Below are 11,033 nucleotides of genomic sequence, written 5' to 3' on the forward strand. Positions count from 1 at the left end.
TCTGGATCATCGACTCTCTGGGACTTAGAGACTAAAAGCAACCTGTGGGGTCCAGGAGCTGGGTCTGTGCTGGTCTTGGGGCAGGGAGGGGGCACCCTTGATCTAGAAGGCAAGAGGATCCTGGGGAGTCAGGGAGGCAGTTTCACTCTCACAGGAGGCACCCCTTTTTCAGTTCATTTTATGGATTCTGAAGAAAAAGGAGACAAAGGGTATTAATTATGCTCCTTGGAAGGAGAAATGTCCATGGGCTCTCACTGACATTTCTCATTGAACTTAACCTTCATAGCCAGCCACCTGCAGTTCGGGATGACTGACCCATTTTCCACATGAGGACACTGAGCCACTAAAGTGTTCCCGGTTCAGGAGGGAGCATTGAATTAAACACACATAAAATGGTATACTCTGTTACTGGCTTCTGTTGGAGCAGCAAAAAGGTGAGGTTGGTCAACAACAAAAAATCCGAATAACCCAATTGAAAAACGGGCAGAAGACATTATTAGACATTTCTCCAAAGAAAACATACAGATGGCCAGTAGACGCATGAAAAGATGCTCAACATCACTAATTATTAGAGAAATGCAAGTCAAAACTACAGTGAGGTACTACCTATACCTCACACCAGTCAGAATGGCCATCATTAAAAAGTCTGCAAATAACAGATGCTGGAGAAGGTGTAGAGAAAAGGGGACCCTCGTACACTGTTGGTAGGAGGATGTTGGTGGGAATGCAAGTTGGTACAGCCACTATGAAAAGCAGTATGAAGGTTCCTCAGAAAACTAAAAACAGAACTACCGTATGACCCTGCAGTCTCACTCCTGATCATATACCTGAACACAGCTATAACTCAAAAAGATGCAGGCACCCCTATGTTCACAGCAACATTATTCACAATAGCCAAGACAGGGAAACACCTAAAAACCCACTGACAGACAAATGGATAAAAAAGCTATGGTACATATATACAATGGAATACTGCTGCTGCTGCTACTGCTGCTGCTAAGTCACTTCAGTCGTGTCCGACTCTGTGTGACCCCATAGACAGAAGCCCACCAAGCTCCCCCATCCCTGGGATTCTCCAGGCAAGAACACTGGAGTGGGTTGCCATTTCCTTCTCCAATGTGTGAAAGTGGAAAGTGAAAAGTGAAAGTGAAGTCGCTCAGTTGTGTCCGACCCTTAGTGACCCCACGGACTGCAGCCTACCAGGCTCCTCCATCCATGGGATTTTCTAGGCAATAGTACTGGAGTGGCTTGCCATTACTATTCAGCCTTAAAAAAGAAGGAAATAATGGTATTTGCAGCAATATGGATGCAACTAGAGATTATCATACTGAATGAAGTAGGTCAGAAAGAGAAAGGCAAATACCCTATGATATGACTTATCTGTGGAATCTGAAATATGGCACAAATGAACCTATCTAAGAAACAGGAACAGACTCACACACATAGAGAATGGACTTGTGGGTTGCAAAGAGAGTGGGGAGGGAGAAGGATGGACTGAGAGTTTGGGCTTAGGAGATGCAAATTATTACATTTAGAATGGATGAACAACAAGATCCTACTGTATAGCACAGGGAACATCTAATCTCCTGGGATAAACCATAGCAGCAAAGAATATTAAAAAAGAATGTATATATGTGTATATCTGAGTCACTTTGCTGTATAGCAGAAATTAGCACAACATTGTAAATCAACTATACTTCAATCAAAATAAAATGTTTTTAAAAAGATGAAGGGGCTTCCCTGGTGGTCGAATGGTTAAGAATTCGCCTTGCAATGCATGGGACACCAGCTCAATCCCCGGTGCAGGAAGATCCCACATGCTTCCGGGCAACTGAGCCCATCTGTCACAACTACTGAAGTCCGAGTGCCCTAGAGCCCATGCTCCGAAACAAGAGCTTCTCTGCACCGCAAGGAGAAGCCCACACTCCACAACTAGAGGGTAGCCTCCACTCGCCAAAAGTGTGCACGCAGAAATGAAGACCCAGCACAGCCAAAAGCTTAAAAAATAACAGAAAGTGAGGTTGAAGCTGGTCTGCTTCTGGGGTCAGTGCAGCGGGCTGATGTGGGAACTGGAGTCGGGAGTGAAGTTGAAAGGAGATCTTGTCAATTTCATGTTAAAAAACCCTTCAGTGACCAGAAACGAAACAGAAGTGCATGCACCAGAGACAGGGGCTCCAGGTGCCTAGCCGCAGGCGAGTACCTAAGCGTGTGGTGGTACAGTCATGGTGGGACACTGCACAGCAAAGAGAGCTACCACCATCTGCGACAGGTGGATGAACGTCACTGGTAATGTTGAGCGAGAGAAACCAGCCACAGGAGATCACATGGTGTACAGTTCCATTCACCGAGAGCTCAAAAAGCAGGCAGAACTATCCTCTGCTGCTAAAAGTCAGTATGGAGGTTACCCCGGGGGTGGTGGTGCCTGGAAGGGGGATTCCAGGGTGCTGCTCCTGTTCTGGTTTTGATCTCAGAGCTGGTTCCACACCTCCATCCCCCACTTCTGGCTCTGGTGTGTGTGTGTGTGAAAATGTGTGGCACTGCACACTTCTGATTTGTATGCATTTCTTTCTTTTTAAAAATATTTATCTGGCCTTGCCAGGTCTTAGTTGAAGCCTGCAGGATCCTCTCTGGGGCATGAGGTGTCTTTAGTTGCAGCATGTGGGACCTAGTTCCCTGACCAGGGATCGAACCCAAACCCCCTGAATTGGGAGCACAGAGTCTTCGACACTGGACCACCAGGGAAATCCCTGAGCCATGTACTTTTCTACACGTGTGATACACTCCAGTACGACTTACAGAAACACCCGAAAACCTTGCATGGCTGCCCACTGCACTGGAATAAAAGCCAAACTCCTTTCCGTGGTTTACAAGGACCTGCCATGCTCTCCTCACCCTCTGATCTCCTGCCTCTCCGCCTTCTGCCGCTCCCAACACCTGCCAAGCCATTGCCACCTCAGGGATTCTCACTTGCTGGTCTCTCTGCCTGGAAAGCACTTCCTTTGCTCTTGCCAAGACTGTTTCCTCCTCCGTTGGCACTCTAAAGAAATCACCTCTTCAGAGAGACCCTCCTGACCACCCCACCTATCCCTCCACCCACAGCACACCATTTATTCCCTGCAGAACACCAGCCATAATTGGCAATTATTTTATTTGTTTACAGTTCATTTTATGCATCTACCATGAGACTAATAACCACACTCGGCACACTTACCTGAGCCAAGTGCTCTTTGAACATTATATTAAGGCATCAAATCTTCACCCCAACTCCATGGGGAGATACTATTCTTAGCCCTATTTTACAGTTGAGGCAATTGGAGCTCAGAGAGGTTGTAATTCTTGTTCATGGTCACACAGCTGGAAAGCAGCAGGGCCAGGGCTTGAAACCCCTGGCTCCAGAGTCCTTTCTTTTAACTACACTTTGACAGATCTGTTTTTTCCCCCTGTAGTATCTCTGATACAGTACATGGCACACAGTAGGTACTTAATAAATGTGTGGAGTGGTCCAGTGGTTAATGATCCACCTTCCAATACAGGGGACATGGGTTCGATCCCTGGTCAGGGAAGATTCCATATGCCTTGGGGCAGCAAGCCTGTGCTTGTTGGAGCCCACATATGCTGAAACAGGAGAAGCCTGCATGCCCCAATGAACATCCAGTGCAGCCAAAAAAAGATGTTCTGTGATGAACAAGTGAATGGAGTGCTAGGGAGGGACGGATGGATCCCAGCGTGGGTGTTGAGGGGTGGGTGTCGTGTCACAGAATCCGGAGTCCCAGTAGCAAGGTAACTGGGGAACTGAGAGCAGGTGGAAGTTCCCAGACAGCTGGAATTAACTGCAAGCTGCAGTCAGGGCCCATGTCTTACCTGGGTCTGGACACATCTCCTGCCCAAGGGCAGCCCACCTTCACCGCCCCCCTATAAACCCTATGAGACACATAGGAGTGGGGTCTGCCTTGAGGGCATACACCCTATCTGGGGTCCCGTGCAAGATGTAAGCCCCTCAGTGGGTGACGACCCACCAGGTGCCCGGGCTGAGGTGGCCCTGGGGAGAGGGACACGGCTCACTTGAATCACCTGCCTCTGGCCTGAAACTCTCTGGACCTTAGAACCTCCCCAGGAACAGGAAGGTCCTGTGTGACTCAGAATCTAAGGTATGGCTACGGGGACGGTTGGTGAAGGCCACATCCTGCTTCCTCCTCCCTTTGTACATCATCCTAAACAGGTCACCTCCCTTGAGCCTGTCACAAAGTCCCTGCGCCCTAGTAACTGGAGCCAGCCGCATCACTGGTTCCCCACCATCTTCTCCACCACCTGGTCTTGATGGAACTGTCATAGCTGCGGGCTTGCTCACCCTGTCTCCCAATGGGGACCCTCCACATTCCTCATCAGCCCCTGGGACAACTGTGACCAGTTCCTGAAGATCCAACGGTGCCTTAGTTGAGGAATCACCCTGAGGTCGGTCTGGCCCAAAGGATGCTCCACCTCTGGGATGTTGTGTGTGGAGTCAGCCCATCTACAGATCAAAGAGCTAAGACCCAGAGAAAGGAAGGACTGGCCCAGGCTGCTCGGTGGGGGAGCTTCGGAGACAAGTCGGGAACCTGGGCCCCGAGGCCAGTGCACCAGCAGCAACTCCACATTCTCCAGGCCCTGGCCAGGAGCGTTTTTGCTCTGCGTCTTGAGGCTTGTTCCACCTGTAGGCCCAACTCTTTTGTGTTTGAAGAGGCTCAGCCTAAGTCTTGTAGGCGTGAACTCTGAGGTCAGGCAGAATTGAACCTGAATTTCCATCCCTGACAAGTGGTTTCACATCTCTGAGCAAAATGTCCTAATCAGTAAAGTAGGGATGAAGCTGTTTTCAGTTCACAAGGTTTGTTGTTGTTCAGTTTTTCAGTCATGTCTGACACTTTGTGACCCCATGGACTGCAGCACACCAGGCTTCCCTGTCCTTCCCCATCTCCCTGAGCTTACTCAAACTCATGTCCATTTAGTCAATGATACCATCCAACCATCTCATCCTCTGTTGCCCCCTTCTCCTCCTGCCCTCAGTCTTTCCCAGCATCAGGGTCTTTTTCAATGAGTCAGCTCTTCGTATCAGGTGGCCAAAGTACTGGAACTCCAGCTTTAGCACCAGTCCTTCCGATGAATATTCAGGGTTGATTTCCTTTAGGATGGACTGGTTTGTTCTCCTTGCTCTCCAAGGGACTCTCAAGAGTCTTCTCCAGCATCACTATTTGAAAGCATCAATTCTTCGGCACCCAGCCTTCTTTATGATCCAACTCTCACATCCATACATGACAACTCACAGGGCTGGTGCACAGCTAGTCCTCAGCAAATGGGAGCTGCTGCTATTACCCACTCTTTCCCGAGCTCTCTGTTCCGGCTTTCCCTCTTCTGCCCTCGCACTGTTTTTCTCCATCCATGAGCTCTCTGGCCTCCCTTTGGTCTCTCCGCACCCAGCTCCCTTCTCCTCCCATCCTCTAGAGGTCCAGAGCCCTTCTTGCCAGCAAAGGAGGCCAGGACCACTGAACACTTCTGTGTTCACAGCGTTGTTTTTTTTTTTTTTCTGGTGACGTACAGGAAGGGACTTTTTAAAGATCAGAACATTAGACACAAAGGTATTCTAGCAGCAAAGCCACACAGCTGAGATCTGTCAGGCGTGTTCCAAAACCTCTTTATATTCATTATCCCCTTTGATCCTGCCAGGCTGCTGCCGCTATTCTTTTGCTGATGAGGAATTCAAGTCCAGGAGAGCTGAAATCATGGGCCATGTGGAGCCCATGAGTCCTGGCCCCAAATCCTGAGCTCTTTCTCTCTCCAAGGAACCCTTTAACTTCTCTTTGCTTCCAGTTGGGACTCCCATCACCCCATCACCTGAGGGCACCCACCTTGCCTGATCCTCCCTGCCTCCCCGATCTATGCCAGGTAAGGAAGTAGCCCCTTGAGCAATTGCTACCAACACAGTTCCTTGGAGAGTTGCCAGCTGAGATGCTGAGAGCAAGCGGCAAGAGGCTGAGACTCAGGCAAGAGGCTGGGCAAGTGCTGGTGAGGGCAATCTTGTGGGGTACCTCGTTGTTGTTCAGCCACTGAGTCATGTTCAACTCTTTGTGACCCCATGGGCTGTAGCATGTCAGGCTCTCCTGTCCTTCACCATCTCCCAGAGTTTGCTCAGATTCATATCCACTGAATCAGTGATGCCATCCAACTCTCTCATCCTCTACCACCCCCTTCTCCTCCTGCCCTCAATCTTTCCAAGCATCAGGGTCTTTTCCAATGTGTTGGCTCTTCGCATCAGGTGGCCAAAATACTGGAGCTTCAGCTTCAGTCCTTCCAATGAATATTCAGTGTTGATTTCCTTTAGGAAATCACAGTCTGGCAGAGGAGGCCAACTTACGACCAATTTACAAGATGATGTGGTAAAGGGAGTACAGAGCACTGTAGGAGCTCAAAAGAAGGGTGGCTCATCCAGTCTCGGTGGGGAGGGCTTCCTGGAGCAGGTGACCTTTCAAGCCAAAACCTGAAAGATGACCAGGTATAGGCTAGGCAAAGAGGACTAGAGAAGGCATCCCAAGCGGGAGAAACTGAAGATACCAAGAAGCTGCAGCTTGGTAGGCAGTAAACTCTGGGAGAGCAGGGAGGGCGTCTGACCTGACCAACCTTGCATGTCCAGCACCCGGGAGGTGCCCATAAATACTTGCTGAGGGAATGAAATTCACTTGGGGAGGGAAAGAAGCCAGATGGATTTGCAGAGGAGGGGAGTGGGTCACAGAGTTTGGACTTTATCTCGAGGGCTTCAATGCAAGTCAGAAGTGGTCCTTCTGCTGGGATGAGACTGTGAAGTAGAGGGGTGTGGGAAGGAGATCTGGGGGCTTTGCCACCTACATGGGTCCCTGGGCTCCAGGTCCAAGTCCCTAGCCTGCTGACCTGTCCAGCCCTGGGGCCTCCTTCCCTGGGCCCAGGCTTCCCCTCACCCCATCCTGTCCCTGAAACTCTGTGCCCTTCCAGGTGCTGCACCCACCCCTCAGCTCGACCCCAGACCCTGAGCCTTTGTTCCTACTGTCAGTCCTGCTGCTGAGGCAACAAGCAGCGGGGGCTCCCTCTGTCTTTCGCAATAGGTTTCTTTCTTCTTCTTCTTTTTAAAATATTTTTTGTTTTTGTTGTTGTTACTCTCTGTAAATCCATGAAAGTGTTCATGAAAAATTATTTATTTATCTTTGATTGTCCTGGGTCTTCGTTGCTTTCTCTAGTTGTGGCGAGTGGGGGCTACTCTTCACTGCGGTGCCCAGTGGCTTTCATTGTGGTGGCTTTCATTTCTCTGTAGCGAAACACAGGCTCTAGGCGTATGGGCTCTGGTAGTTGTAACTCACAGGCTCTAGAACTCAAGCAGTGGTTGCAGGCCACAGGGTTTAGTTACTCAGAGGCGTGTGGGATCTTCCCGGACCAGGGATTGAACCTGTGTCCTCTGCATTGGCAGGCAGATTCTTATCCACTGTACCACCAGGGAAGTCCTGTAATAAATTTCTTGTCACTAGGGAACTGACCTAAGAACCTCAGTGTTCCCATCTGTTCAATGGGTGCTCCTCGTCCTGTCTCTCTCATAGGCTCACCATGAGGAGCAGTGAGATGGTGCGTCTGAAATGGAATGAGAAAGCACACTAACTATCCACGGTCTTCATTTTTCCCCTCTCATCATTAGAGCAGTCAGAAATGTTCATGAGAGAAAAATTGTAAAACGCTAGTAAACACGAAAAGAAAACCAAACATGATTCCCTGAAGTCCTATTACCCAAGGGGAACATCTTGGTTTCTGCCTCGAGTGTGTGTTGTGACCATTCTGAAGGGGGACCCAGCCCCGGGGAAGCATGGGGCAGGTCAGGCCAGCCCTCCCAGCTCAGGGTCAGGTTCTCCCCATCTCTAGACCTTCTGCCAGGAGAAAAGGATACAGGGAAGCCAGGCAAAGTACATTTATTAAGCACCCACTGTGTGCTGGGTTAGACTGGGAGACAAGTCCCTCATTTTCAGTGAGAATGTTGATTTCCCAGGTATGTTACTAAGGGTGGGATTGTGCCAGGGGACACTGGGAAGCTCAGAGTGGGAGGCTCCAGAAGGTTGAGGGGTTGGGAGCTTCTCTGAGAGGCTCTTCAAAAACAGCCTGGGTTGGTACTTCCCTGGAGGTGCAGTGGTTAAGACTCTGTGCTTCCACTGCAGGAGGCATGGGTTCAATCCCTGGTCAGGGGACTAAGATCTTGCATGCTGCACAGAGAAACCAAAAAGATAGGAAAAAAAAAAGCCTATTGCCTCCAACCTAGTTTGGCAAGGGCCCTACAACATCTGACACCTGGGAAAATTACTCCCTTCAAAAGAAAGAAAGAAAATCGAAGCTAATATTTGATCTCACAGAAATATTTTGTCAACTAGTAAACTGCAGGTCAATATAACATGATAAAGAATTCTATTTACTGCCAAGAGTGGACCCATTTTGTATGATGGGTTGGTATGTGGCCTTCAGGAGAAACAGGCCCTGGGGCCTACGAAAGTCTTAAATGGGCCTCGTCCTCAAACTCCTTCCAATTTCCCCAGGTCTGGAATTGTCTTGACTAAGCCTCTTCTGAGGTTTCCCTCATAGCTCAGCTGGTAAAGAATCTGCCTGCAATGCAGGAGACCTGGGTTCAATCCCCGGGTTGGGAAGGTTCCCCCAGAGAAGGGAAAGGCTACCCACTGCAGTGTTCTGGTCTGGAGAATTCCATGGGCTATATAGTGCATGGGGTCGCAGAGTCGGACACGACTGAGTGACTTTCACTTTCGCTTTCACAGCCCCTTCTAGGGATTGAGACCAGAAGTCCCTGCTAATACAGAACAAAAAGGGGAATTCTCTGGTGGTCCAGCGGTTAGGGGTCTGCACTTTCAGTGTAGGGGGCATGGATTCGATCCCAAGTCCCGGAACTCAGATCCCACAAGCTGTACAGCAGAGCCAAAAAAAGAAAAGAAAAAATAGGGCAGAAGAACCACAGGAATACATCTCTTGATCACTACTCCCCCCCACCCCCAGGACCCTGAGATGCAGCCAAGGCTGCCCTCCCTGGGGAACACCCAGTGAGGGACATCAGGGCCTTATGGGAGTGAGCAGGGTGTGGGACAGCTGCGGAAAGCCTTTGGAGGTGGTGGCAGGTGTCACCAGAGGGATACTGGGCAGAAGCTAACAGAGAACTGGAACCGCCCCAGTGAGACGAAAGGGGATTAGCTCAGGGTTGGGCACAGAGCCCAGGAAGGTGTCAAGTGGGGCTGGACACTCACTGTCCACCTCCAGATCCATCACGAAACCTCCTGTCTGGACACTGGCTCCCACTCCCCACCTTGCTATAATCTGTCCTGCCCACCCCTCAGAGACCAGCAGGTCAGAGCTCCAAAACTATGCCATGCCCTCCCCTTCAAGGGAGCCTAGGATAGAGCTGGCATGGATGCGTCCATGGGGGAGGAATGAATGACTGAAGATTCTTCTTCAGGGTAATTCTTAAGACTCTGCTCTTTCTTTTCTTAGCCTGGGAGGTGGTGTAGTATTTTCTCTAAATGTCTCAGTAAGGCAGAAATCAGGTCAGATATTTTCATTGTATTTTCTCACCCATCACTTCAGCCTCTTGTCTGCTCCTCATCATCCCCTCAGGCCACACACTTTAAGCTTCATCCATGATGCCCTACTATTTCCCAAGCACACCAAGCCCTTTCTTGGTTCCAAGCTTTTGCTCAATCCAATTCCTTTTCCTTAAAATCCTCTGTATTTGCTTTGCTCCATGTGAACTCCTCTTCATCCTTCAAAACCCTGTCCTGTGAAGCCTTCTATGATTGTGCCAGCAGGTCAGTCAGTCTCCTTGCCCACAGTGCCTGGACCCTCCCTCTAGCACATCACATAGAGTGTCTTTCCGGGAAGTGTTTCTTTCCATGCCTGTCCCTACTGGATGCTGGCCACTATAAGAGTAGAAGCCATTTCTTAGACATCTCTCAATCCTTCAGGCCCAGCCTATAACTCTAACTTTAACCCTTGTCAATATTTAAAAATCAAGAACTCATATATTTTCTAAAACATGCTTTGATGTGGACCATTTTAGAAGTCTTTATTGAATTTGTTACAATATCGCTTCCTATTTATGTGTTGTTGTTGCTGTTGTTTTGGCTGCAAAGCATGTGGAATCTTAGCTCTCCCAACAGGGATCAAACTCACACTCCTTCCATTAGAAGGTGAAGCCTTAACTAATGGGCCACCAGGAAGTCCCGAAAACCCTCATTAAAGAAGGTCTTCAGCGCCAGGCACAGGTTTTGGAGCATTACACGTGTCTACTCGTTTAAGATTCGAGCACCCCAACAGGGAGCTTCCTGGGTGGTGTTAGTGGTAAAGAATCCACCTGCCAATACAGGAGGTGCAAGAGACATGGGTTCTGTCCTTGGGCCTAGAAGATCCCTTGAAAGTAGGCATAAGGAGTGGGAGCAACCACTCCAGTATTCCTGCCTGGAAAATTCCATGGACAGAAAATCCTGGTGGGCTACAGTCCATGGGGTCGCAAAGAGTTGCACACAACTGAGTGACTGAGCACAGAACTCCCCTACAATGAGGACTACTTTATCAGTCCCAACTCAACGTATTCAGAAACACAGGCCCAGAGAGGCTAAGAAATGTGGCCAGCAAGACATGGAAATAATCTAAGTGTTTGCCAAGGGATAAATGAATAAAAATGTGATAGCTATACACAATGGAATGTTACCCAACCATGAAAAGCAAGGAAATCCTGCCATTTGTGACAACATGTATGAAACCCAAGGGCATTATGCTAAGTGAAATGAGTCAGACAGAGAAAGGCAAATACTTTATGGCATCACCACGTGTGGAATTAAAATAGTCAAACCCATAGAAGCAGAGAATACAGTGCTGATTACCAGGGCCTGGGGGAGGGTGGGGATGAGCGGGAGATGTTGGTCAAAGGGTACACAATTTTGGTTATAGACGAGTAAGTTCTGGGGAGTCTAATGTACAACATGGTGATTGTAGGTAAT

Source organism: Moschus berezovskii, chromosome 25, assembly GCF_049115385.1.
Source record: "Moschus berezovskii isolate FMDL1 chromosome 25, NW_MosBer_1.0, whole genome shotgun sequence".
NCBI lineage: Eukaryota > Metazoa > Chordata > Mammalia > Artiodactyla > Moschidae > Moschus > Moschus berezovskii.